General features: G+C 44.3%; 1 pseudogene; it reads right to left on the bottom strand.

Moving 5' to 3' along the window:
- Positions 1-1,612: 1,612 nt before the first annotated feature.
- The window catches only part of LOC111549955, a 59,746-nt pseudogene continuing 35,577 nt past the window's right edge, over positions 1,613-25,781 (bottom strand).

Raw genomic sequence — 25,781 nt, 5'->3', positions numbered from 1 at the left:
AACAGAGTCTTGCTCTGTTGCCAGGCTGGAGTGCAGCAGTGCTATCTCAGCTCACTGCAGCCTCTGCCTCCTTGGTTCAAGCAATTCTCCTGCCTCAGCCTCCCGAGTAGCAGGGACTATAGGCACGTACCACCACGCCTGGCTAATTTTTATGTATTTTCAGTAGAGATGGGGTTTCACCATGTTGGCCAGGATGGTCTTGAACTCCTGACCTCGTGATCTGCCTGCCTCGGCCTCCCAAAGTGCTGGGATTACAGATGTGAGCCACTGCACCTGGACAGGGTCCCAAGTTTTTATTTTCCTTTTACACTTGCACTTTATGGATTCTGTTACCTATTCAGAAAATGCTACTTTCCTATTGATGCCATTCACTTTTAGATGGAGGCTCTCAAATAATTGGGAGGTTTCTATGATACGGACTTTGGGCAGCATCCACTGCAGACAGGAACTTGAAGGTGTTTCCTAAGTGTTACATCCACAACCAGAAGAGTCAACTTGGCACGTCGCTAGCTGTCCCTGTGGGGCCCTGGCCATTGATAGTATGTGCCAGCCGAGAAGAGATTAAAATTAGATGCAGAGTAAAGTAAAAAATCCAAATATTTAACAGTGAGGAGTGTGTCTAAGAGAGAAGGAGATTGTATCGGAAAACATTTGCCTGTCTTTCATGATACCCCGAGTCACGTGGTCTTTTTTTTTCTAATCATCTGGCTTAAATTTTCCGCTTTTCATTGCACAACAGCAAGAGTTGGCTACATAGTCAAGATGAAGATGAGCATACAAATTTCAAGTGTCACAGTTGGAGAGAGAGGCCTCCTAAGTTGTGCATTGCATGGAAATGAGGATCAGGTCCCCTGACTCGACGCAGGCTTTGGGACATCTTAGGCATCTAATCTCTCTAATCCACTGAAGAGACGCAATAACAAGCCCCAGCTATCCCCTTTTCATCAAGACCGCACATTAGAGATCAGTCAATATTCTATGCACAACTCAAATATTTGGTGAGCAAGGAGATCACTTAGATTCTCCATCCTTGATTGCAGCCCAAAATTCAAACAAATCAATACCTACTGGGGAGAAAAAAAGCCTGTAGAGCACCTTTTTTTTTTTCTTGAAATACAAGAATCATGAAGGGAATAAATATTAACTTTATTCCCCTATTCAGAACAAGTGAATTGGATGGCGCCAATGCAAACAACACGGATTCCTGGCTCTGCTTCAGCCAAGATGCATTTTGCTCTTTGGAAACCTCAGTTCCAACCTGTGAAGCTGGAAAAGCACTAATGAATTTGTATAAGGCTCCACAAACCAAGCGGGGCAAACCAGAGAACAGCTGGAAGAAGTGAGATCAAGAGTGAAAACTAGCTTTTTATTTCAAAACAACTAGAGATTTCTTGGAGAATTACATCTTTTAAAAATGCCCTCTTATGGGAAAACAAAGGCAGCAGAAATCAAATGGCTTACTTACATTTAAAGGGGAGTTTGGCAGTTGAAATGTGATGGAAATAGACTCTTGGCTCTCCGGGTCACAGAGAAAGCTGCCCAGATATGGTGTTATCTTTGGAGAGATAACACCATAGGCACCACGGACCACCCTTTCTGGAGGGCGGGTGCGTTAAGCGCTTATTAAAAACTTATCCAGGTGTGGAGAACAGCTGTGGCTGATTTCTTCGGCATGCCTCTGCCAATTTCCCAAGAAAAAGAAACGACATTTTTCTCTCCACTGCTCTTCCAAGAAGTAGCTGCGGACGGGAAGAAACACGGAATCGAAATGTTGCTCAAGGGTGCTTTCTGATCCAAACCCACAGTGTGACATAAATCTGTCATTTTGATCCCGCTGGGGGGGCATCTGCAAACCCAGAAAGTGAAGAAACAAAATGAGCCCAGGTGGTAACCTGGATGTGAGGCTGAGGGTGAGAGCCCAGATTTAACCTGGGTGTGAGGGCCGGGGAAGGGGGCCACAGCTTTCTCTGCTGTGGCCATGGGTGTGGAATTGGGGGCAGGGCTGGTCCATTTGCAGCCTGTGTGTGTCTGTGCTGATGGAAGCCTCATTTACACACAGCACAAGGAAGGCGGGCATTCTCCTTGGTAGTTGGTGAATCTGTCAGACTGCAGGGAACTAAACAGCAGGAGGCAGGTGTCAACGTTTAAATGCCTAAATAAGCCATATCAATCTAAGGGCTGAGGCCGTGGGCCAAGGCTGGGCCTAGGCTTAGAGAAAACTGGTAATAGTCATCATGGGATTATTTATTCTTTTTTTTTTCCGAGAAGGAGTCTCGCTCTATAGCCCAGGCTGGAGCGCAGTGGCGCGATCTCGGCTCACTGCAACCTCCGCCTCCCAGGTTCAAGCAATCCTCCTACCTCAGCCTCCTGAGTAGCTGGGATTACAGGAACACACCACGCCCAGCTAATTTTTGTATTTTTAGTAGAGACGGGGTTTCACCATGTTGGCCAGGCTGGTCTTGAACTCCTGACTTTGGGATCCACCCGCCTTGGCCTCCCAAAGTACTGAGATTACAGGCATGAGCCACCACGCCCGGCCTGTATTTATTCTTTATCATTATGTTTTAGTTTTTTTTTTTACTTTAATATAGATGAGGTCTCACTGTAACCCAGGCTGGAGTGCAGTGGTGAGATCACAGCTCACTGCAGCCTCAACCTTCTGGGCTCAAGTGATCCTCCCACCCCAGCCTCCTGAGTAGCTGAGACTACAGGTGCACTCCACCACACCCAGCTAATTTTTAAAATATTTTTTTGTAGAGACCAGGTCTCACTATGTTGCCCAGGCTGGTCTCAAACTTCTGGTCTCCAGTCATCCTTCCACCTTAGCCTCTCAAAGTGTTGGGATCACAGGTGTGAGCTCTGTATCCAGACATCATCAGCAGATTAGACAAAGCTCTAATCCTTTGGGATTCATTTGAGTTATTATTCAGATTCTGCCCCCAAAGGAGCCTCGAGTGTTTCCAACCGCCTTACTCTATTTTATCTTATTTATGTTGGTCACAGCCTGCAAATTAGTGGGGAGGAAGAGGGATTACTTCTCACCCAGCAAGGCCACTCCAGCGCTGGTTTAGCATAAGCTAACGCCCACCACCCTAGGCCCTGCAGGGGTGGTCAGAAAAGCAATGAGGTATGGCAGGAAGATTGAGGCTTTGGTGGCAGGTGGGTCATTAGTGTGCAAATCCCAGCTCAGATTTTGGGCTTCAACTGTCAGCTTCAATTGTTTCATTTCTAAAGTGTCACTCACCTTAAAGTTACCGTGTACATTGAAGATTACCACATCAAGTGCAGGGTACCTGGCAGGTATGATGGCAGCTGTCACTGCTATTACTATTGTAATAGAAGAGTATAATTACTCTCCTTTCAAAATCAGAGTAATACTCTCCCCGGGTGGGACACTGGTGTATTAAGGACAGACTTCAGATGTCACCAAGGCTGGGTAATATCTAAAGTCTGGGGCAAGGTTGGGGTAGAAGGGGAGGCAGTCTGCTAGAGAGTGGGGCAGGAGGGCTGGGAGGTGGTGTGCCTGGGACAGGTGAGAATCAGTGTCCCAGACCCAGGAGTGAAGGGAAGGGACATGGAGGGTGCATCCTGGGCATGGTGGCTCACGCCTATAATCCCAGCACTTTGGGAGGCCAAGGCAGGCGGATCACTTGAAGCCAGGAGTTCGAGACCAGCCTGGCCAACATGGTGAAACCCTGTCTCTACTAAAAATACAAAATTAGCCAGGTGTGCTGGTGCATGCCCGTAATCCCAGCTCACGACCTGAGGCAGAGGCAGAAGAATCGTTTGAACCCGGGAAGCAGAGGTTGCAGTGAGCTGTGATTGCACCACTGCACTCCAGCCTGGGCAATAGAGTGAGACTCTGTCTCAAACACACACACACACACACACACACAACTAGAAGTTCCAATGTTTTTTTCCTGCCTTCCAGTGGATCTTCTTACATATCCAGTTTTGGATACTTCTGGTCCCAAAAAGCAGGAGGTGGGGTAGGAAAAAGGATTTTTCCTCTCCAACCACAGAGGAATAAGAAAAGTCATTTTTCCTTCCTCTAATGCAAACAACTAAAAAGACTGAAGGTAGAATAATCTTTTTTGTTTTTGTTCTTGTAGGCAGGAAGGTTAAAATTAGGAAGATGAAAACATGTAACAAACCATTGACTTATGTAATAAAAGTGCAAAGAAGTTGGGCTCAGTGGCTCATGCCCGTAATCCCAACACTTTGGAAGGCTGAGGTGGGAAGATCATTTGAGGCCAGGAGTTCAAGACCAGCCTAGGCAATATAGTGAGACCCCCCCCCCCCTCCCCATCTCTACAAAAATATTTAAAATGTAGCCAAGTGTGGTGGCATGCACCTATAGTCCCAGCCACTCAGGAGGATTGCTCGAGCCCAGGAGTTTGAGGCTGTAGGGAGCTAGGATCACACCACTGCACTCCAACCTGGGCAACAGAGTGAGACTCCATCTCTAAAATAATAAAACAAAAAGTAAAATAACTCAAATTCAAGCTTCTTATGAAAACCAGAGGTGATACAAAAGACAACCAGTTCTCCAAGTGAGGAATGTCGATCAGCCTTGGAGGGCACATTTGTTTCATTTGTCACTTAAAACCTGAGCCTGATGCTCCATTTGTACACTGCTCACCCCAAAATGGGAGCCGCCTCATTTGATTCTGTTAAGCCATGTGGGCGGGGGTGAAAGTACACAACTTCACAGTGTCATCTGGCACCATGTGGCACACAGCATCACCAGGCAGTAGTGAGACATGCACATTAAGAAGGAGGAAACAATCCCGGCACTTAGTGAGGCTAAGGTGAGATCTCTCAAGGTCAGGAGTTCAAGACCAGCCTGGCCAACATGGCGAAAGCCCGTCTCTTCTAAAAATACAAAAATTAGCCAGGCGTGGTGGTGCACGCCTGTGATCCCAGCTACTCGGGAGGCTGAGGCAGGGGAATCGCTTAAACCCGGGAAGCACAGGTTGCAGTGAGCTGTGATTGGGTTGCTGCACCTCAGCCAGGGTGACAGAGAGAGAGAGACTCTGTCTCAAAAAAAAAAAAAAAAAAAAAAGAGGAAACTCAGCAAGGGTCACCTAGTCTGCCTCCTCTCAAGCCCAGCTATTGCAAACTCTCTGTGTTCCCTCCAATCACCACATCGGGCCACTCTGGGCTGCCTTTGTGCATGAGCTGCCTCTGCCTGGAATAGTTCTGCTCCTCCTCTGCAATCCCCTCAGCTATTCATCCTATCCTACTCATCTTCCCAACTCAGCTTCAGCTTTTCAAAGAGGATGGCTTCCATTTTTTTTTTGTCCCCCACTCACTAGCAATTCTAAAAACTCGCTGTTTGTTTGCATTTCTGTCTCCCTCTGCTTGACTACGAGCTCCATGATGGCAGGAATTGCATCTCGATGATCTCTGGGTCCCCCAGCCTAACAGACTCAGTCCTAGGTGTCAAAGAAAAGGAAAGTTCAGGACCTTTCAAATTCATTATGCCGAGGGGAAAAGTTCAGCCCTGGAACCCGAGTCAGGTAACATGACTCTCCCCTCCTCTCCCCTCCTCTCTTTTTTGAGCCAGAGTTTCGCTCTTGTTGCCCAGGCTGGAGGGCAGTGGTGTGATCTCGGCTCACTGCAACCTCCGCCTCCTGGTTCAAGTGATTCTCTTGCCTCAGCCTCCCGAGTAGCTGGGATTACAGGCATGCGCCACCACACCTGGCTAATTTTTGTATTTTTAGTACAGACGGGGTTTTGTCATGTTGGCCAGCTGGTCTCAACCTCCTGACCTCAGGTGGGTGATCCGCCTGCCTCAGCTTCCTAAAGTGCTGGGATTACAGGCGTGAGCCACTGCGCCCAGCCAAGGAGTTATTATTTGTTATGATTCTGTGGGTGCACTGACCTCAGATCAACAGCTCTGCCTCATGTGGCGTGGATTGTGGTTATGCATGCAGCTGCAACCAAGTGGAGTTCAGCTGGGGCAAGGCTGGGGTAGAAGAGGGGGCAGACTGCTAGAGAGTGGGGCAGGAGGGCTGGGCGTGGTGTACCTGGGACAGATGAGAATCAGTGTCCCAGACCCAGGAGTGAAGGGAAGGAGCATGGAGGGTGGTGGGAGCATTGTGATAAAGGCAACAGACCGGGGGGACAGTTCTGAACCAGAAAGGGAGCTAACTTCCAGACTAAGCACTTCCACCTGGACAGGACAATGCAGAAATGGCCTGGAACCCACGATCATGCCATGGCACTAGGGATGACAAGGGACTCCTCTCCTGGGTTCCTTCTGCAGAAGTTGTGTATGTAGCTGCTCATCTAAGTGTGAAGATAGGAGGGTCCCTTTTATGGGACTTCAGGAGGAGCCTAGAAGGTGCAAGTAGTTGGTGCTGGCCTTTGGCTGAGGCCTCTGGGTTCTCTCCATCAAGGCCTCTCTTCCTCCACAGGGTATAGGGACTTCCTCTCTGCAAGGCAACTGGATTTCAAGAGAGTGGAAGCTGCCTGCGCCCAGAACTGACACAGCACCATTTCAGCTGCATTGTGTTAGCAAAAGCAAGTCACATTCAAGCCCACATTCAAGGCTGGGGGGAACAGAATCCACTTCTTTTTCTTTCTTTCTTTTTTTTTTTTTGAGACAAGGTCTCACTCTCTCACCCAGGCTGGAGTACAGAGGTATGATCATAGCTCACTGCAGCTTCAGACTCCTGGGCTCAAAGTGATCTCATCTCAGCCTCCTGAGTAGCTGGGACTACAGGCGTGCACCACCACACCTAGTTAATTAAAAAAAAAAACTGTAGAGACAGGGCTATGTTGCCTAGGCTGGTCTCAAATTCCTGGGCTGAAGCAATCCTCCTGGCTCAGCCTCCCAAAGTGCTGAGATTACAGGCTGAATCCACCTCTTGATGTAAGAGAAACATGTGTGTACAGAGAGGTGAGAAATTGTTGGTGGCTGGCTTTAAAGACACTCTTCCAATCTGAATAGTTCTCATTATAGTACCTTTATCTTCATGAAGGATTTAATTCACTCCAAAATGCTTGGCAAATTCCTGGTTACCTGCTTTACTCATAAACAAGTTTGACCACATGCTACAGTCTCTCTTTTTCCTAAGCTACTGTGCTTTCTCCTTGCTAGCTGCCTGCCTTTGAGTCTGCAGATCATGTCCTTTGCTTGCTAAAACAATTGGGTTGGGGAGGTCTTTACAACCCCTTTTGACAGGAAACCTGTTTGGAGTCTAATATGGAGAAAGAAATCCCTATTTTGCAGAAATATGGATACTTCCCATATTTTCTACAGGAATATCACATAGGACATTAGGGTTTCATCAGTTAACCTGTGTATCAGTTGTGGTAGGGAAATTACTGCAAAAAAATTCAGTGGCTTCACCAATTACAGTTTAATTCTAAGCTTGTGTAACAGCCCAACGTAGATCCAAGTCAATTCAGGAACTCGGCTCCATGCAGTCATTCAGGGGCCCAGGGCGGTCACAATGCCACCATCTTCAGCCCATGACCTCCAAGGTCATTTTGGGCACTGACATCAGCTAGTGGAGGGCAAAGAGCATGTGAGTTTACAGATGGGGCCTAGAAATGGCACACATCACTTCCTTTTGCATTTTATTGGCCACAACTTGGACATATGGCCAAATCTAACTCTGTTGGAAACCAAGAAATGTAGTCCAGCTGTGTGCCCAGGAAGGAGAGGAAGCAAGTTCCATGGCAGACTAGCAGTCTAAGCCCACACATCTGGAGCCACATACATTACACACATACTGACAGTGTTACTTGTGCCTTTTAGCACACAGATCACACTAAAGCCTGGGAGGAGGAGGGCGAGTGCCTCACGAAAATTATAGGAGTGTTTAGCAGAAAGCTTGAGTGCATTTGCCCCAACTTTCCCTGGAAACAGAGAGCATCTTTCCAGACTTGGACACAGTGCCATCTGCTGCTCAATAAAAAGCAGGGAGGTGGACTGGGCTATGGTTGGGCTTGGGGTCAAAGTAACCAGGTTAGAAGAATCAGAACTTAGTACTCTAGAATTTTCACTGGTTTGGTAACCACAGGAGATTAGAGGAAATTCATGCAGCAGCCACTTCCATTTAACAGACACCAAACAAAAATTGTGAGGAGGAAGGGAAAGGAGTTGTATGGTTGGTTTTGGCTTTCTGTGGAGTTAATTAATTAAGGCAGCTGAGTATCATGGAAGGCAAGACTGGAGTCAAAAGACCTGGGTCGTAGACCCCACTTTGCCATTATCTGGGCTTCATCCTTAGTTCTAAAATGAGGGGACAGGCCCAGCACAGTAGCTCTTGCCTGTAATCCCAGCACTTTGGAGAGCCAAGGCAGGAGGATTGCTTGAGTCCAGGAGTTTGAGACCAGCCTGGGCAACAATAGCAGGACCCCATCTCTATAAAAAAAAATTTTTTAATAGCCAGGTGTGGTGGCATGTACCTGTAATCCCAGCTACTCAGGAGGCTGAGGCAGGAGGATTGCTTGAGCTCAGGAGTTGAGGTTGCCGTGAGCTATGGTGGTGCCACTATACTCCAGCTTGGGTAACAGAGAGAGACCTTGTCTTAAAAAAAATAATAAAATTTTAGGGCCGGGCGCGGTGGCTCAAGCCTGTAATCCCGGCACTTTGGGAGGCTGAGACGGGCGGATCATGAGGTCGGGAGATAGAGACCATCCTGGCTAGCATGGTGAAACCATGTCTCTACTAAAAAAATACAAAAAACTAGCCGGGCGCGGTGGCGGGCACCTGTAGTCCCAGCTACGAGGCGGAGCTTGCAGTGAGCTGAGATCGGGCCACTATACTCCAGCCTGGGCGATAGAGTGAGACTCCATCTCAAAAAAAAAAAAAAAAAGAAATAATAATAATAATAATAAAATTTTAAAAATAATGAGGGGACAAGACTTTTCATGATTCCTTCCAGCTGGGAGCTCCAATCCAGTTCCATAGTCATATGTGACCATTTTCAAGATGGCAACTGAAGTCATATAAACACATCGGATCCCTCAGGGAGAGCGTTTCTTGTTTTGTTTTCTTAAAAAAAAAAAAGTCTAAATCCATGTAAATTCCACATCAGCAATACCTATTACTCGCTTTTTTTTTTTTCTGTCAATAAGTCTATTGCCTGTATCTGAAAAATCCTCATAGAAAATTGTTTGGTTTGACCGAGTGTGGTGGCTCATGTCTGTAATCCCAGCACTTTGGAAGGTCGAGGCAGGCAGATCACAAGGTCAGGAGTTTGAGACCAGCCTGGCCAATATAGGGAAACCCCTTCTCTACTAAAAATACAAAAAATTAGCTGGGCGTGGTGGTGGGCACCTATAAATCCCAGTTACTAGGGAGGCTGAGGTAGGAGAATCACTTGAACACAGGGAGGCGGAAGTTGCAGCGAGCCAAGATCGCACCATTGCACTCCAGCCCAGGTGACAGTGTGAAACTCCGTCTCAAAAAAAATTTAAAAACCTTTTTGGGGCTTCTTTTCATAGACTGGATTCTCTCATACAGCAGCATGAGCTTTCGTGTATGTCTCCTCCATCATGTCTGGAGTTACATTGTTCTTTATGTATTGAAAGAACTGTTTCTTGTAAGCATCTTCATCCTTCTCCATTAAGTAGCACATGTAATCTGCAACATTCTAGCCCCTGATGTGCTTCTGGTGTACCTCAGCATTAAATTCCTTGTTTTCAGAATCAATATTTTTCTGTCAATAAGTTTATTGACAGAATAAACTGTCTGTCCCTTCAGGGCGCCAAAAAACTTTATTGCCAGTGGTAGTTCTGCCAAGGCCTGCATCCAAATAGCAGGTAAAGGCACCTGGCCGACCATCAATGCTTTCCACATCGTATTCATCACCAGTCACCTCCACTTGGCCTTCATAGATCTTGGCCATGCCAAACCCACTGAGGAGCCTGAGGGCCAGCAGCAGGCCAGGACAATACGCTGCAGCATCATTTGTCAGGCCAAACTTCACACCATATTTTGGCAGTTCGTGTGCATATGCTGTGCAGACTATCATATGCCCCTCAATACAGGCAAAAGCAATCTGATAAATGATAACTCTGTTACACAAACTATCATCCTGTATTTGGGTGTGCTGTATTTATTTTTATCCTGTATCACCAAGCGTTTCTGGGCATAGTAATCCGTTTTACCCTCTGTCATCTTCTAAATTTCACTTGGTATCTCTTAAAGTCGGCCTTGTTCTTCACAACTTTAGCAAACCCCCTCCTGTGGATCAGAGACCTGTGTCTGTGGCTCGATAGAGACCTGCAGGCCTATGCCTTGCATTTAAAGAAAAGTAAAGATGTATGAATTTTTAAATGAACAAGCAGGACTTGTTGATTGGAGGTGGATGATGAGAGAAGAGCGTTTCTAGCTTGGCACAACTGGGTGGCTGAGGAAGTCCCACAGCCAATGAATAACTGTTAGCATTCATACACTCTGGTGCATCCATATGACTCAGGCGTATTCTAATTGCTTCACATAGCCTGTCTCAATTTTCATAACAACTCCTGTGGAGAGTACTATTATTGGCCCATTTTACAGAAAAAAAGCACACACACACAGGAAATACTGATGGAAGAACAGATGAGAAACAGGGAGGAAAGGAGTGTGGCAGACAAACTGTCCACCAAAGTTTGGTGTTATGCTCCCTCCCATACTGTAGACTTATTGCTGGCATATGTACATTTCATAAGGGTGATGCTAAAATTTAGATATGCCCTTCTGCACCCTCTTTTCCGTTCCCTTCTCCTGTCTGGATGATGCCAAGGCAATCTTGGAATCCACCTTTTGAAGACGGCAGTCCTCAGTCTGGACCTTTGAATGACTTTGCAGAGCGGACCTCTCATGCCCCAATTTCACCCCCTATCTTCTGCCCTAGAACGCCTACTTTGGATATGAGATGAGAAATAAGTTTTTATTGGTTAAGCCATTAAAATGTGGGAGTATCTTTGTTACAGCAACAATACTGAGTGAACATCTTGCTACATCTAATTAAAACTGGGATGGGAGGTAAAGACAATAAATTAAATACTGGACATGTTGAATTTGAAATCTTGCAGGACAACCAAACGGGAAAGGCCTAGTAGGCAGACAGTGAGAGATGGGGTGGAGACGAACAGAGTCGTCAACACACAGATTCACTGTGTGGACTTGCTCCTAAATAAATCAGAGAGAGAAAGGAAAAATTACTGAAATTTTTTTTTCTGCCATTTCATTTCACGGCTATGTGGTCTAAACTGACCACAAAATGGGAGGTGTGAATCTGCTGTTCCTCCAATGGCCTCATTTCTCTTGTACATTCTCACATTGTGAACTCTCTGAGTAAAATTTCAGCCTTTAAAACAAACATTGTTTTGGCTGGGCACGGTGGCTCATGCTTGTAATCCCAGCACTTTGGGAGGCTGAGGCAGGCAGATCATGAGGTCAGGAGATTGAGACCATCCTGGTTAACTGGTGAAACCCCGTCTCTACTAAAAATACAAAAATTAGATGGACATGGTGGTGCATGCCTGTAATCCCAGCTACTCGGGAGGCTGAGGAAGGAGAATCACTTGAACCAGGGAGTCAGGTTGCAGTGAGCCAAGACTGTGCCACTGCACTCCAGCCTGGCAACAGAGTGAGACTCCATCTCAAAAACAAAACCAAAAAACATTGTTTTGCTATATAATGGCTCCAAATCTGAGCTAGCTGTTGCATCAGCTGAAGCAAAACAAAAAACAATGAACAAATCTCAGAGTGAGAAAATGCTATTTTTACCTCAGCCTCAGACTTTAGAACTCAACCTCATGGAAGACGTGACCTTGCTGTGTGTGTCTGGGAATTCATGCTGTCAAGATGGCGTCTGAATTCATGAAAGGGGATTGGCTCTCTTGGGAAAAATGCATAGAGTAAGAAGAGGAGAGGACCAAAGATGGACCCTCAGGGAGCGCCAGCATTTGGGATGTGGGCTGGAGAGGAGTTACCCATAAAAGCCAAGGAGCAGAAGTCATCAGAAAGGTGGGAGGGATCTCAGGAGTAACAAGAGTTCCCAAGGCCAAAGGAAAACAGAATGCCAAAGAGTGTCTTTGTAAATAACAGGGTCTCACTCTGTTGCCCAAGCTGGAGTGCACTGATGCAATTATGCTTCACCGCAGCCTTGAACTCCTGGGCTCAAGCAATCCTCCTGCCTCAGCCTCCCAAGTAGCTGGGACTAGAGGTGCACATCACCAAACCTGGCTAATTTTTAAATTGTTTGTAGAGACAGGGGTCTTGCTATGTTGCCCAGGCTGGTTTCTAAACCTTGGCCTCAAGCAGTCCTCCCTCCTCGGCCTCCCAAAGTGCTGGGATTACAGGTGTGAGCCAATACACCTAGCATTCAAATTTTGTTTTTAAAGGCTGAAAAAAGGGATTACTGGGTTTGACAATAAAAATATCATTTGTGAGTTTTATGATAGCAATCTCAACAGAGGTGTAGATATAAAAATCCGATTTTAATGGAGTGAAAAAATTCAAGGAAGAGAGGGCTCTAAGAGGTTTGGTAATAAAGGCATGGCCCAAGATTGGATTGGGAATTAGCAGGTTCAAATCCTTGTTCCATAATTTTCTAACTGTCGAACCAGTTTCTTGGATTCAGTTTCTAAATCTGTAAAACAGTTTTAATAATCCCTGTCTCAGAGAGGTTTTTGAGGATGAAAAGAGAGGACAGTTGTGATTGTGTTGTAAAACCCAAACAACTAGGAATGAGTATAAATTATGGATTTTCCAGTCATTCTAAAATCTTCCTGAGGATACAAAGCAGAATCGCAGAGAGCTGGAACACACAATTCCACCTCCTCACAGAACTGCTGTTACTGGAATGGGCTTCCGGTGATGATCCACCTAATGTTATGGGAAGCGGTTCTGTAAAACACTGGTTCATCTGCTGGGAAGATATCAGAGATGTTGTTTACTACATGACAGCCTCGTCTCAAAGACGATGGCTGGGAGCATCCCCTCTGGTCTTGTGGACGAAAACAGTCCAACTCTGTAGAATCTTTGAAGATGTTTGTTCTGAGCCAAATATGAATGACCATGGCCCATGACACAGCCCTCAGGAGGTCCTGAGAATATGTGTCCAAGGTGGTCAGGGCACAGCTTGGTTTTATACATTCTAGGGAGGCACGAGACATCAATCAAATACATTTGAGAAATACATTGGTTTGGTGGAGAAAGGCGGGACAATTCGAAAGGAATGGGGATGATGTCTTCCAGGCTATAGATAAATGTAAACATTTTCTGGCTGCTGATTGGTTGAGTTTGTCTAAAGACCTAGGATCAATAGAAAGGAAATATTTGGGTTCAGATAAAAGACTGTGGAGACTGAGGTTCTTTTGAAGTCTCATAGTGGCTGCCCTTAGAGACAATAGATGACAACTGTTTCCTATTCAGACCTTTAGAAGGTGCTAAACTCTCAGTTAATCTCAGGATTGGGAGGGCCTGGAAGAAAAAGAGATAGCTATGTTAATAGAGATTCTTTAGAGATGTAAATTTTTTCCCCCCAAAAAGGACAGCTTTGCAGGGCCATTTCAAAATATGGCAAAGAAATATGTTTTGGGGTAAAATATTTTGATTTTCTTCTTTGCCACGTAATGTTATGCCAGATTCAGAAAGGAAAGTAAGTTGCAATATGTAGGGTTAAATAAAACCCATCTGATAAGAATTTATGGCTTGCAGGGCATGACTCCCCAGATCCCTTAGATAAGAACTGGGGCAAGATAAGAAGAAATCAGAGCTTAGTCCTCAGTCTTAATATGAGGAATAATTGTACTTCTCCTGAACAATTGGCCTGCTTTTATCTTGTGACTCACTGACCGAGTTTCTCTTTTGCAATGGTTGCTAGAAAGTTTACAGTCAACCATGTGGCCCGCCCATTGTATGTACAAAAGACGCCACAGGGTGCTTTTTTTGTACTGGATTCTTCTCCAGTCCTCCTTAATGTTCCTACTTCTACTATTCTCATATTTTAAATCTGTACCACACTATTTTATATATGCATTCTTACAAACAGTCTTAAATGTTTTCTGTTACAAGGGATGATATTGAAACTGCCTTTGGAAAATTATGACTGAGACAGTGAAAGAGATCTAACTTAACTGACTCCATCCTGCTTCTAACCTCCAAGCCATCCTTATTCATTCCTGGGTGTAGGCTGAACTAACTTTGGGAGAAACTTAGTTTATAGTTTAAGTAAAGATGGTAACAGCCCTTTCCCAAGCAAACCTCCTTCTTGCTTGGGGACTAGATTGCCTTTGTAGGACTAACATTAGCCACAAGATTAGAAATTATGGTTTAGGAGTCATGCAGCTGGAGGCTACAAGATTCTGACCCTCCCTCTACTGCTCCTAAGATCAATGCTTGAGACATTTTGCAGACCCTGCACTTGATGGATCAGCTGGCACCACCCAGATCAATAAACTGGCTCATCTGCTCTTATGGCCCCCACCCAGGAACTGACTCAATGCAAGAAGACAGCTGACTCACCACGATTTCATCTCTGACCAGTCTGCACTCCTGGCTCACTGGCTTACCCCCTCCACCCACCAAGTTATCTTTCAAAACTCTGCTCCCCGAATGCTCGGGGAGATTGATTTGAATAATAACAAAACTCTGGTCTCCCACACAGCTGGCTCTGTTTGAATTACTCTTTCTCTATTGCAATTCCCCTGTCTTGATGAATCATCTCTAGGCAGCGGGCAAGGTGAACCCCTTGGGTGGTTACGATACAAATAATTGTTCTAGGCACAGTGTCTTGCTAATTTTTCATCCTCTATTTGATTTTTATGTGTGTATCAATACATCTCCAGTCTTTCTAGACACTCCATGAAACTGAAACTGTCATGCCCTTGTGTACCTTCCTTAACATCAGAGCTCATGACAACAGCTAACACAACCTTCTCCAGGGGCAGATAGGAATGCTTTATGTGTGAAGATGTTTATGGATTCATTGAATCACAACAATCTTTTTATGTTTACTTCACAGATAAGAAAACTGAGGCACATCAAGGTTCAGTACCTTCAAAGCCACGTAAATAGTAAGGAATGGATCTACGATTAAAAACCCGGTTGCCCAGCGCCAGAGTCTGTGCCACCAGATGTACCACCTCTCTACAAACTCATGAAAACTCTGGAATACAACTGCTTCAGTATTTTGGCTGGCTTGCTTTGTGAGATATCAGCAAGGAGGGCTGGGAAGGCTTCCTTGTTAATATAATATCTTACAAGTTCTGTGAGGAGGTAGAATTATTTGTTCTAGCTCTCTGTGATCCTGCTTTTTAACCTGAGGAAGACTTTAGAATGGCTGGAAAACTCATAACTTACACTCATTCTTAGTGTGGGTTTTGGTTTTGGGGTTTTTTGTTTGTTTGTTTCTTGAGACATTGTCTCGCTCTGTCGTCAGGCTGGAGAGCAGTGGTGCTATCTCGGCTCACTGCAACCACTGCTTCCCTGATTCAAGCAATCCTCCTGCCTCAGCCTCCCAAGTAGCTGGGACTACAGGTGTGCACCACCCACCCAGATAATTTTTGTATTTTTTAGTAGAGGCCGGGTTTCACCGTGTTGGTCAGGTTGGTCTCGATCTCCTGACCTCATAATCCACCTGCCTCAGCCTCCCAAATTGCTGGGATTACAGGCGTGAGTCACCACACCTGGCCAGCATGGGTTTTAAAACTCAATCACAACTGTCCTCTCATTTCATCCTCAAACGCCTCTCTGAGACAGGGGTTATTAAACCTGTTTTACAGATTAAGACATGAAATGTAACAGTGGCTGGGCAGCTAGAAATTGGTCTTCATGAAATAAATTACATAAAATTTCTTTCATGTGTGAACCCTGAAAATATGAGCCAGGTTTCAGTTAATTTAGAAAGTTTGTTTGGCCAGGCTTGAGGACATGCGTCTGTGACACAGTCTCAGGAGGTCCTGACGACATGTACCCAAGGTGGTCGGGGCACAGCTTGGTTTTATACATTTTAGGAAGCCATGAGATAGCAATCAATATATGTAAGATGGACACTGGTTCTGTCCTGAAAGGCGGGACAACTTAAGCAGGGAGGGGGCTTCTAGGCCACAGGTAGATGAGAGACAAATGGTTACATCCTTCTGAGTTTCTGATCAGCTCTTCCAAGGGAGGCAATCACACATGCATTTATCTCAGTGAGCAGAGGGATGACTTTGAATAGAGTGGGAAGCTGGTTTTCCCTAAGCAGTTCCCAGTTTGACTTTGCCCTTTAGCTTAGTGATTTTGGAGCCCCAAGATTTCCCAGATTTATTTATTTTTCACACATGTAATAGGATTGGTAAAATATAGCTAAAAATAGTATGTCTAAGGAGAAGTCTTAATGAATACAGATCACTTTCTTAAATAAGAAGTAATTTTTAATTAGATTAATCTGCCTCTCTTGGTGTCAAACAGTCCGAATCTTCCCAGAGTGCTAATTATTTATACCCTACATGGATTTTATGGTCAGCGTTTTAACTTTTTGGAAGTAGCTGGATGAAATATATACGGACCTAGGAGAAAAACAGAATACTATATAAACATGTCACGTCAAAACATCCTACTATTTATCGACTTATTAGCATAAAAATGGTCCAATTGGCATCAGAATATTGAAAAAACAAGGAGATGATGTTGCTGATTCAGGAACTTCTCACTTCTTTATTTCTCCTCTGAAGGTAGTTAATGAGATTATAATTTTAATCCTGGACATGCTTGGCCACTCTGCTATCTTTAGTATAGGCTTATGGATATTAAAAACGTTCTTGCTTAATAATTATGATATTAAGCTAATGCTGTTTCCTTCTCTTCGATATCCTGCTCGTTCCTCATCAGTCAGGGCCCAGGCAATGTCCCACCCCCTCCACAGAATAGCTCCTCCATTCCTGTCCACTTGAACCCACGTTGACACAACTTCCTTCTAAATCCCTGCAACATTCTCTTTGGCATGTATGGACATATTCAATACTTACCACTTGATGCTGTCAATCATACATCAATGTCATATATATATATATCAGTCATTAGATATAAGTCATTAGATATAAGTTCCCTCCAGGCAGGAACCGAGTCTCTTTACATTACCAAGTCCACATCACCGTGTACAATGATAGGGCACTATAAATGTTTGTTGAATTAATAAGTTCAGGAAAGAATGAATGAATGGGAAGTGAGTTGGAAGACCTCTGCGATTGACCAACTCTGCCCTTGCTTAGGGTAATGTTTCTCTAAAAGAGGTCTTTGAATCTTCTGCATCCGAATCTTCTGAAATGATTAAGATGCAAAATCCCGGGCTCCATCCCCAGTTCCTTTCATTAGAATGTCTGGAGTTGAGCCCAGGAATTTGCAGCTTAACAAGCACCCTAGGTGATTTTTTTTTTTTTTTTTTTTTTTTTGAGACAGAGTCTCATTCCTGTCGCCCAGACTGGAGTGCAATGGTACAATCTTGGCCCACTGCAGCCTCACCCTCCCAGGCTCAGGTGATTTTCCCACCTCAGCCTCTGAGTAGCTGGGACCACAGGTGTGCACCACCACGCTCAGCTAATTAGGTGATTATTTAGCCCACGAATGTGAGAGCCACTAGTTTACCAGGGTATGTTTTAGTAGATATTTTTTGACTGATTCATTGGAATAATCTGAATTACACACCACACCTCTCCACAGATTTTATAATTAAGCTCAAACTTGTAACAGTTTGTAATATTGTTTTGTGTTTAGTTTTTGGGCACCAGTGTTGTGAGATCACTGGAATTAAGGTAAATCGCAAAGTCCATAGTATTTGTATACCACGATGAGACAGCCAAATGCCTAGGCAGATAAAAAAGTGTCCTCAGAGAACCTCTGACCCACCCCACAAGTGTTTACATCAGATGCTCTTGTGCAGAAGAGGGAACCTGCCCAGGGCCTGGTCTGAGTCTGCCCACAGGTGCACTGGGGGAACGGGGTGGAGCCACAGGCAGGGGGAGGAGCCTGGCTCTTCAGTTCCTGTGTGGTGGCCTGGGATTCAATCTGTGAGGTGAGGGGCTTGCTAGCAGGACGCCATCTCACTTTGCTGAGGGTTTTTTTTTCCCCCTTTTCGCCCAATAAAACCCTGCTCTGCCCACCCTTCAATGTGTTTGCATATATTTCTCCTGGTCTTCTCACAAGCTGGAGCCCAGTTTTAGCTGAACTAAGGAGCAAAATTCTGCAACATTTTGGCTCCTAGATGAGCTTGAGGAAGGGTGGGTAAGATGTGAACCAAAAAATCTTTTTTCCCTTTCGCTTCTAAGCCATTTTGTCCTTGAACTTCTTCTGAGGATAGAGAAAACTGTGCGCCACCTCACCTCAATGGCTTTAGGCACCTGCAAGATAGACTGGCGAATGGTGGGTTCTCACTTCCCTCCCAGCCAGAGCTGGGGTGCATGGCCCATGGCCCAAGGGTGCCCAATGGCAGACAGCAATTAAGCTTCTCTCCCTGTTGGAGGAATCCATTTGTATAAGAATAAGAGGTACTTTCCCCAGGCATCTTTCCAACACTGCATTTTAAACGTTTTTTTCCTTTCTCTAGCCAGTCAGCATTTAACTTTTAAGCGAGAAGGGGTTTTTTTTTTTTCTTTTTGAAGACATTTTACTAGTCCAGGAATAAGGATCACTGTGTATATTCACAGTAAAGTTTTAATTATGAAAAAGGATTTGTGAGGTTGGTCTTTAGCTGTAGCCAGTCTGGTGGGCTTTGCGTGACTTTCTGTACGGTGAGTAGCAAACCTTGCTGCAGGCCTCCATCTTGTTTTGGGGAGCATGACCTGTAACCACGTGGCAATGTTTTGTCTTAGCCTCCACCATTTTACAATGGCGACCGGGTTCAATCCTGTCTTAGGGAATAAGTCCTTTCTGGTTTGATATCTGCATGACCTGTTGCTGATTCTCTTCCCCTTCATGAACCGCCTTTTATCTTCCTTTCTCTGAGCACCTGGGAGGTCACCTTTAGTATAGTTTGAAAGCCAGAAATATTGGCCACTTGGTGCAGCTAGTTGGGTAATAAGGGAGTTAAAAGGTTTTTCTCAAAGAGCATTCAGCTTAATTAAAAGTGTGTATCCAAGTTACAAGTATATTTAAAAGGTCTTTATGTTTTGTTTTGTTTTTTTCTTGGATCTCTTTGCTGGAGAGGGCATTTTCTCAGTAGACTGGATTATTTTTCTCCATTTTGCCTTGTCACTCTTAATGTATGCACTGAGAGGCCCTAAGATAACTCCTGGGGGCATAGGACTCCTTGGGAAAAATAGACAAGGTGCCACTAACCCCGTTTTGGGAAGAAACCTGTTTTTCTCATGGAACCCCAGGAATTAAATGCAGATAGATCCCTCTCAAAATCTGTTTTTGCCTCTCAGTAGTGCCTGTTTTATTAGGCCTTAAAAGCTGCATGTTTTTGTAGCCCTGTCTCTTAAAGGGCACCACACAGAGGCCAATAATCCAATTAGGAGATTGGCAGATGAAAAATCTCACTGCTACTGCATTTTCTTCTGCGTGTGTAGTTATATATGTGTTGTGTGTGATGTCTATAAAAAAGCTCTAATTAATTGACTTAAAAAAGGATAAGAGCTTGAATCAAATGTTTTTTAAAAGGGAAGATAAAAGCTGTGGTACGTTTCAGTTCACATGACTTTAATCCTTAAGAAATAAAAGCAGCCTTAAAGATTATTGGTAAAATGCAGATGTCATCAAAATGTAAATAGGTGATCTAAATTAATGCAAGTCAGATACTAGGTTTCCTTAATGTTTTAAGGTTATAAACTGCCTTTTTGGTTTCTGAGAACTGTTTGACTTGCCTGCTTCACAAGTGGTAAGGCCTAGAGACATATGGAATTAACCACACCCTTAATTATGCTGGAAGGACTCAAACCTTCGCTGCAACTTGTACATAATTATAACAAGTTACTAGGTTCTACATAAAAGTTTAAAATTGCTGGGAGTTACCATTATAACATGTAATCAAAACTACTGCAAATTGATTTACACGTGAGGTGTGTAAGAACAGTAAGATATGTTTTTAGCAAAAGATTATAAGAAGGCGTGGAAATGTAAATTATTTCCTAGGCTTGAAGGATTGTTTTGAATTGGATAAGGTAAAGCTGAAGGTTTAATCAAATGATGAAAGGAGTATAAAAATTAATCTTGGCCAGGTGTGGTGGGTCACACCTGTAATCCCAGCACTTTGGGAAGCTGAGATGGGCAGATCACCTGAGGTCAGGAGTTCGAGACCAGCCTGACCAACATTGAGAAACCCTGTCTCTACCAAGAATACAAAATTAGCCGGGTGTGGTGGTGCATGCCTGTAATCCCAGCCACTCGGGAGGCTGAGGCAGGAGAATCACTTGAACCCGAGAGGTGGAGGTTGCAGTGAGCCAAGATCGCCCCATTGCACTCTAGCCTGGGCAACAAAGAGCGAAACTCCGTCTCAAAAAAAATAATAATAATAATTTTGCAAAAGAAATTCCATGTGTGAATATATTAACCAAATTCAAATGATTATTATATGGTCTTCTGTAAATTGAGCATTGAAATAAAAGCACAACAAAGTACTTCTTTTTTTTTTTTTTGAGACGGAGTCTCACTCTGTTGCCTAGGCCAGAATGCAGTGGCACTGTCTCTGCTCACTGCAAGCTCCGCCTCCTGGGTTCACACCATTCTCCTGCCTCAGCCTCCTGAGTAGCTGGGATTACAGGTGCCCGCCACCATGCCCGGCTAATTTTTTTGTATTTTTTAGTAGAGATGGGGTTTCACTGTGTTAGCCAGGATGGTCTTGATCTCCTGACCTCATGATCTGCCCACCTCAGCCTCCCAAAGTGCTGGGATTACAGGTGTGAGCCACTGCGCCCAGCCAACAAGGTACTCTCAAGGCATTAATGTGCTCTTTAGCAAAATTTGTAAAAGGTTATACAAGGTTTTTTGCTTTTTTAAAATTTCAGTCATCATTTTGGCAAAATAAATAATTTATGGCAATCTGGAATTGTATTTGATAACATCAGGTGTTTTAAATCTCTAACACATAACAGATTTCCCAAAATCAAACTTTCCTAATGCCTGGCCTTTGGGATGCTACAGAGGGCCTCTGGAGTATCCAAAAGAGAGGTGAACAGGATTATTTGACATGTTTAAGTACACGGGATTGCCAAAATGATGTTTAATCTTCAGGTTAGATTTTAGAGAATTATAGTAATATATGTTCCAAAACTGTATGGGATGTCTAAAATTCTAATGTCTGAGTATATGCTATCAATCATAATTAAGGTTATTATGTTAAGTTATTGTAAACCACGGAGATAACCAAATTTATTTGTCAATCATGTTTCTGACTATAACTACCCTGGACATTTTGTTATTTACAGACAATTTTCTTCTTTTGCTCCTCTTCAAAAGATGGTTTATAATCAGTTATAGAACTTTGACAGGTGCTCTGAATGAAAGGCAGGTTTCTGATAACTTTGGAGATTGTGACATTGGAATAAAGGAAAAACATACAGGACTCATGAAAAGCTGAAATGTTTATGAATATCAAGCAAAACAAGAGTTAACTGAATGGCCTATCTAATACAAAACTGAAGTAATCTTTTTGACTTTTGCTTGAAATATTGCTGATCCTTGTTTTGTTTTTCAGAGTCAAGCAAACTTATTTTGAGCATTACAGCCTTTAATAATTGAGTAACGTATACTCCTGTGAACAAAATTTGGAGTATATTTGTCTCTGTCTCTCTGCCTGGTTTCTCCAGAATTTGAAAACTAGTTGTGAGTATTCTTAATTTATGGCCATATAGTTGTTTGTGTCAGTGCAATAAGAATCCATTTTCTTTTGCAACAGGACACAGTTGGAGAAACTGGTTGCAACAGGACACAATTAGAGAAACTGGTTGCTTGAATAAGGCTTTGACTGGAAGGGTATCCTTCCGTTTAAGGAGTCAAGCTTGACTTGCAGAGCCAATAAAGCCCCATGGGAGAAACTGGCCTCATACTTTGTGTACACAGTCCCCATACAGGGTTCCTAACCTGTAGTAGGTAAAGAATGTCACTTTCCAACAGACCCAGGGACCACATCTCTTGAAACTTCAAGAAGAGAGGGGTTTGCCCAACTCATCGGTATTTGAGGATACAAACCCATGGCTAGGCTCAGCTTTAAAAGGTCTTACTTGAGATTCCCTGTGGAACAAATTTCCATCAAAGCCAATCTAAAAGGCCTGTTTAGGAATAATTATTCTTGCTGTACTTTATGCAAATAATTAGGCCAAGTATAACACTAAAGTCTATTTTGCAAACAACTCAGTCCTATCATGATTTGTTTTTAACAAAAATGAGGACTAGAGAAAGAGAAATAATGTTTCAAAACTTATCATTAGGTTCTAGACTCATTAATTGTTTTTAACTTTTTGCCTACATTTTAGACGAACCCTGCTTGTTCCTGTGAACCAAACAGCAGTCTCTGGCTGCAGCTCAGAAAAAACAAAAGGGATGGGTGATGTAAAAATCTGGATCAGTATTCTAGTCCTGAGCAATTAGCCTGCAAATCCTGCCAGGTGATGAAAATAAACAGGATGCCTACCACCCAGAGGTTTCCTTTTTGGGAAAGTAAGACAAAGGGAGCTAACCAAAGCCAAGCCCCATCACTCAAATCTTAGCAAGCATAACTATAGCCACCAGTTATCTGGGGGTGTCACAAGACATCCTTTTCGCTCCCTTGTTGGAGGAGGACTCAATTCCACTGCTCCACCTTAGCATTCAGCTTATAATAAGGAGTCCATGCAACCCCCCTTAAGACATATTTTTGTCCCAAACTCAATTCCAAACTTCAGCTCAAAGCCCTAGGAAAGAAAACTGGATCTGAGGATTCCAGAGACAGATGATAATGGAAGTTAAAAGACACAGCACAGGTGAGCATGTCTAATTCCTGCTGATTAAGCCAAGCTTCCGGTTCCATGGATAAAGGGCGTGCTAGTGTCCATGGCATAAATGAGGTCTAGGGAATTCAAAGGCTACTGACAGCAGAGCGGATAGGGTGTATGTGGGTAAGAGTAGATATTCCCAGCCCTTAGGCCCCCCTTTTAACATGGGAGAAAGCCACTTTGACACCCATGGGTGGCACCCTGTTGTGGCTGCCAGGACTTGGGGATACAAGGACAGAGGAAAGAAAGAGGAATGCCTCACTTTCCTTCCCTTACGTACTCTGGGTATTTGCTAGGAAGAGAAGGGAACCAGGGATGCCTGCTCCCTTCTTCCTAGATGGGTAGCCATTCATCTTCAGTCTGTATCTCTTTCGAATGCCTCCTAAACCCCTGGGACTCCTCTAAAAACAAATCTTCTTTTTTCCTTTTTTTACCTCTGTCTTCTCTTCAGTGATAGCAAACAGTGTCTCTGTACTATGAGACACTCCCCTCAGACGCATCCTCCAAACTGGGAAGAGTTAATTTCCCAAACCTTAGACTGGTTGGTTTAGGACTGGGCTCAGGGGAAGGGAACCCAGAAATCCAAATGCCAGCAAAAGGGTAGTTTCATTCTTTGTTTTTTTAACCAGTTGGGCTTTTGGCCTCCCCTCTCCCTTTGCAAACCAGTAAAAAGGCCTTGGAATTTTTTGAACTGTCCTTACTGTAACCTCCTTGTTTTGTTTTGATGTATGTTTCCTAATAACCTGATTATCTCTTCTTGACTTCAGACCATCACACTCCAAACCGTCATGCAACCAGAGCCTGAGACGATGGCCTCTTCTGCTGGGGATCGTTAGATAAGCCTCTGAGGGAGCTCTGACTGCTGTTTTCCCCAAAACAGCACCCCTGTTAGCAGAAAGCAGTTAACTTTGGTCATCATCCTTATCCTAACCTTACTCTAACTGCCATTGGATGTACTTCTTTAGAGGGGGGAATGAGATAGTCAAATGCCTAGGCAGATATAAAGGTGTCCCCAGAGAATCTCCAACCCACCCCGCAAGTGTTTACATCAGATGCTTTTGTGTAGATGAGGGAACCTGCCCAGCACCTCCCCTGAGCCTGCCCACAAGTGCACTGAGGGAATGGGGTGGAGCCACAGGCGGGGGAGGAGCCTGGCTCTTCAGTTCCTGTGTGGTGGCTTGGGATCCAGTCTGTGAGGTGGGGGGCTTGTTAGCAGGACGCCATCTCACTTTGCTGTTTTTTTTCCTTTTTTTCCCCTTATGCCCAACAAAATGCTGCTCTGCCCACACTTCAATGTGACTGCATGTCTAAATTCTCCTGGTCATGTGACATGAACCCAGTTTTAGCTGAACTAAGGAGCAAAATTCTGTAACAATGATGCCTTAAAGACATTTCTGCCTGCACAATCATTTCTTTTCCTTCTTTCTCTTTCTCTCTGTCTCTCTCTCTCTCTTTCTCTTTCTTTCTTTCTTTCTTTCGACGGAGCCTTACTCTGTCGCCCAGGCTGGAGTGCAGTAGCACAAGCTCAGCAACCTCCACCTCCTGGGTTCAAGTGATTCTCCTGCCTCAGCCTCCCAAGTAGCTGGGACTACAGGCATGTGCCACTATGCCTGGCTAATTTTTATATTTTTAGCAGAGACGGGTTTCACCATGTTGATCAGGCTGGTCTCGATCTCCTGACCTCTTATGATCCACCCGCCTTGACCTCCCAAAGTGCTGGGATTACAGGCGTGAGCCACTATCCCCGGCCACACAATCATTTCACTTAGGACTTTTATAACTTGCAGTAGTTCCTAGGAAAAACAGCATTTTACTGAGGCAAACTATGGTAGAATCTTAGTCTTCTCTTTGATGGTGGCCTCTGTGATCTCTCTGGAATAGCTCAAGAATGCTCTCTTTTGGTTTTCCTTCCTGCAATGTCTCAGGACATGCGACAAAGGACACTGAGCTGGAAGAACACACAAGCACAGACACAGGGAACTGTTTTCTAAACTCAGGTGTCATTCCTGCTCTGAAAGCAGCTTCTAAATGGAACAAACAAATCCAACTGCAGCAGGAGTAACCGCATGCCCTTCCATCTTTCACCTTATTAGATGAAGACTTTTATCTTGAGACAGGATCTCACACTGTCACCCAGGCTAGAGTGCAGTGGTATGATCATGGCTCACTGCAACCTCCCCCTCAAGCAATCCTCCCACCTCAGCCTCCTGAGTAGCTAGGAGGCTACAGCTACAACTAAAAGTACCTGCCACCATGCTTGGCTAATTTTTTGTAGAGACGGGGTTTCTCAATGTTGCCTAGGCTGGTCTTGAACTCCTGAGCTCAAGCAGTCCTCCCGTGCCAGCTTCCCTAAGTGCTGGGATTACAGGCATGAGCCACTGTGGCCTGCCCAAGACTTTTTTTTTCTAATGAGAGATTTTAAAAGCGTAACAATGAGAGACTAAACCCAACAGGTCTACCACTCCAACTCACCTTTGCTTTTTTCTTTTCTTCCCTTCTACAGTAGGAAGTATCCCTCTCAGTACCTAAAGCTTTGATGTCACCTCCTCTAACAGCTACACTATGCAGTATAGATCGTTCCAAGTCTTTATGAGCACTAAGTTACAGTCTCTCAAAGAATTGCATTGAACTGGTTCCAGAGTTGGTGTCTCTTTTCTAATCCTCCATTTATGATAATCACTTGAAATTCAAGTCACCTGTTACCAGGATTGCAAGAAACAGAGGAATCAATTTTTTTTTTTAGACAGAGTTTCACTGTTGTTGCCTAGGCTCGAGAGCAATGGCGTGATCTCGGCTTACTGCAACCTCTGCCTCCGGGGTTCAGGCAATTCTCCTGCCTCAGCCTCCCAAATAGCTGGGATTATAGGCATGCACCA

Source organism: Piliocolobus tephrosceles, chromosome 9 (assembly GCF_002776525.5).
Source record: "Piliocolobus tephrosceles isolate RC106 chromosome 9, ASM277652v3, whole genome shotgun sequence".
Classification (NCBI taxonomy): domain Eukaryota; kingdom Metazoa; phylum Chordata; class Mammalia; order Primates; family Cercopithecidae; genus Piliocolobus; species Piliocolobus tephrosceles.
This window is presented reverse-complemented; position numbering and strand designations above follow the sequence as displayed.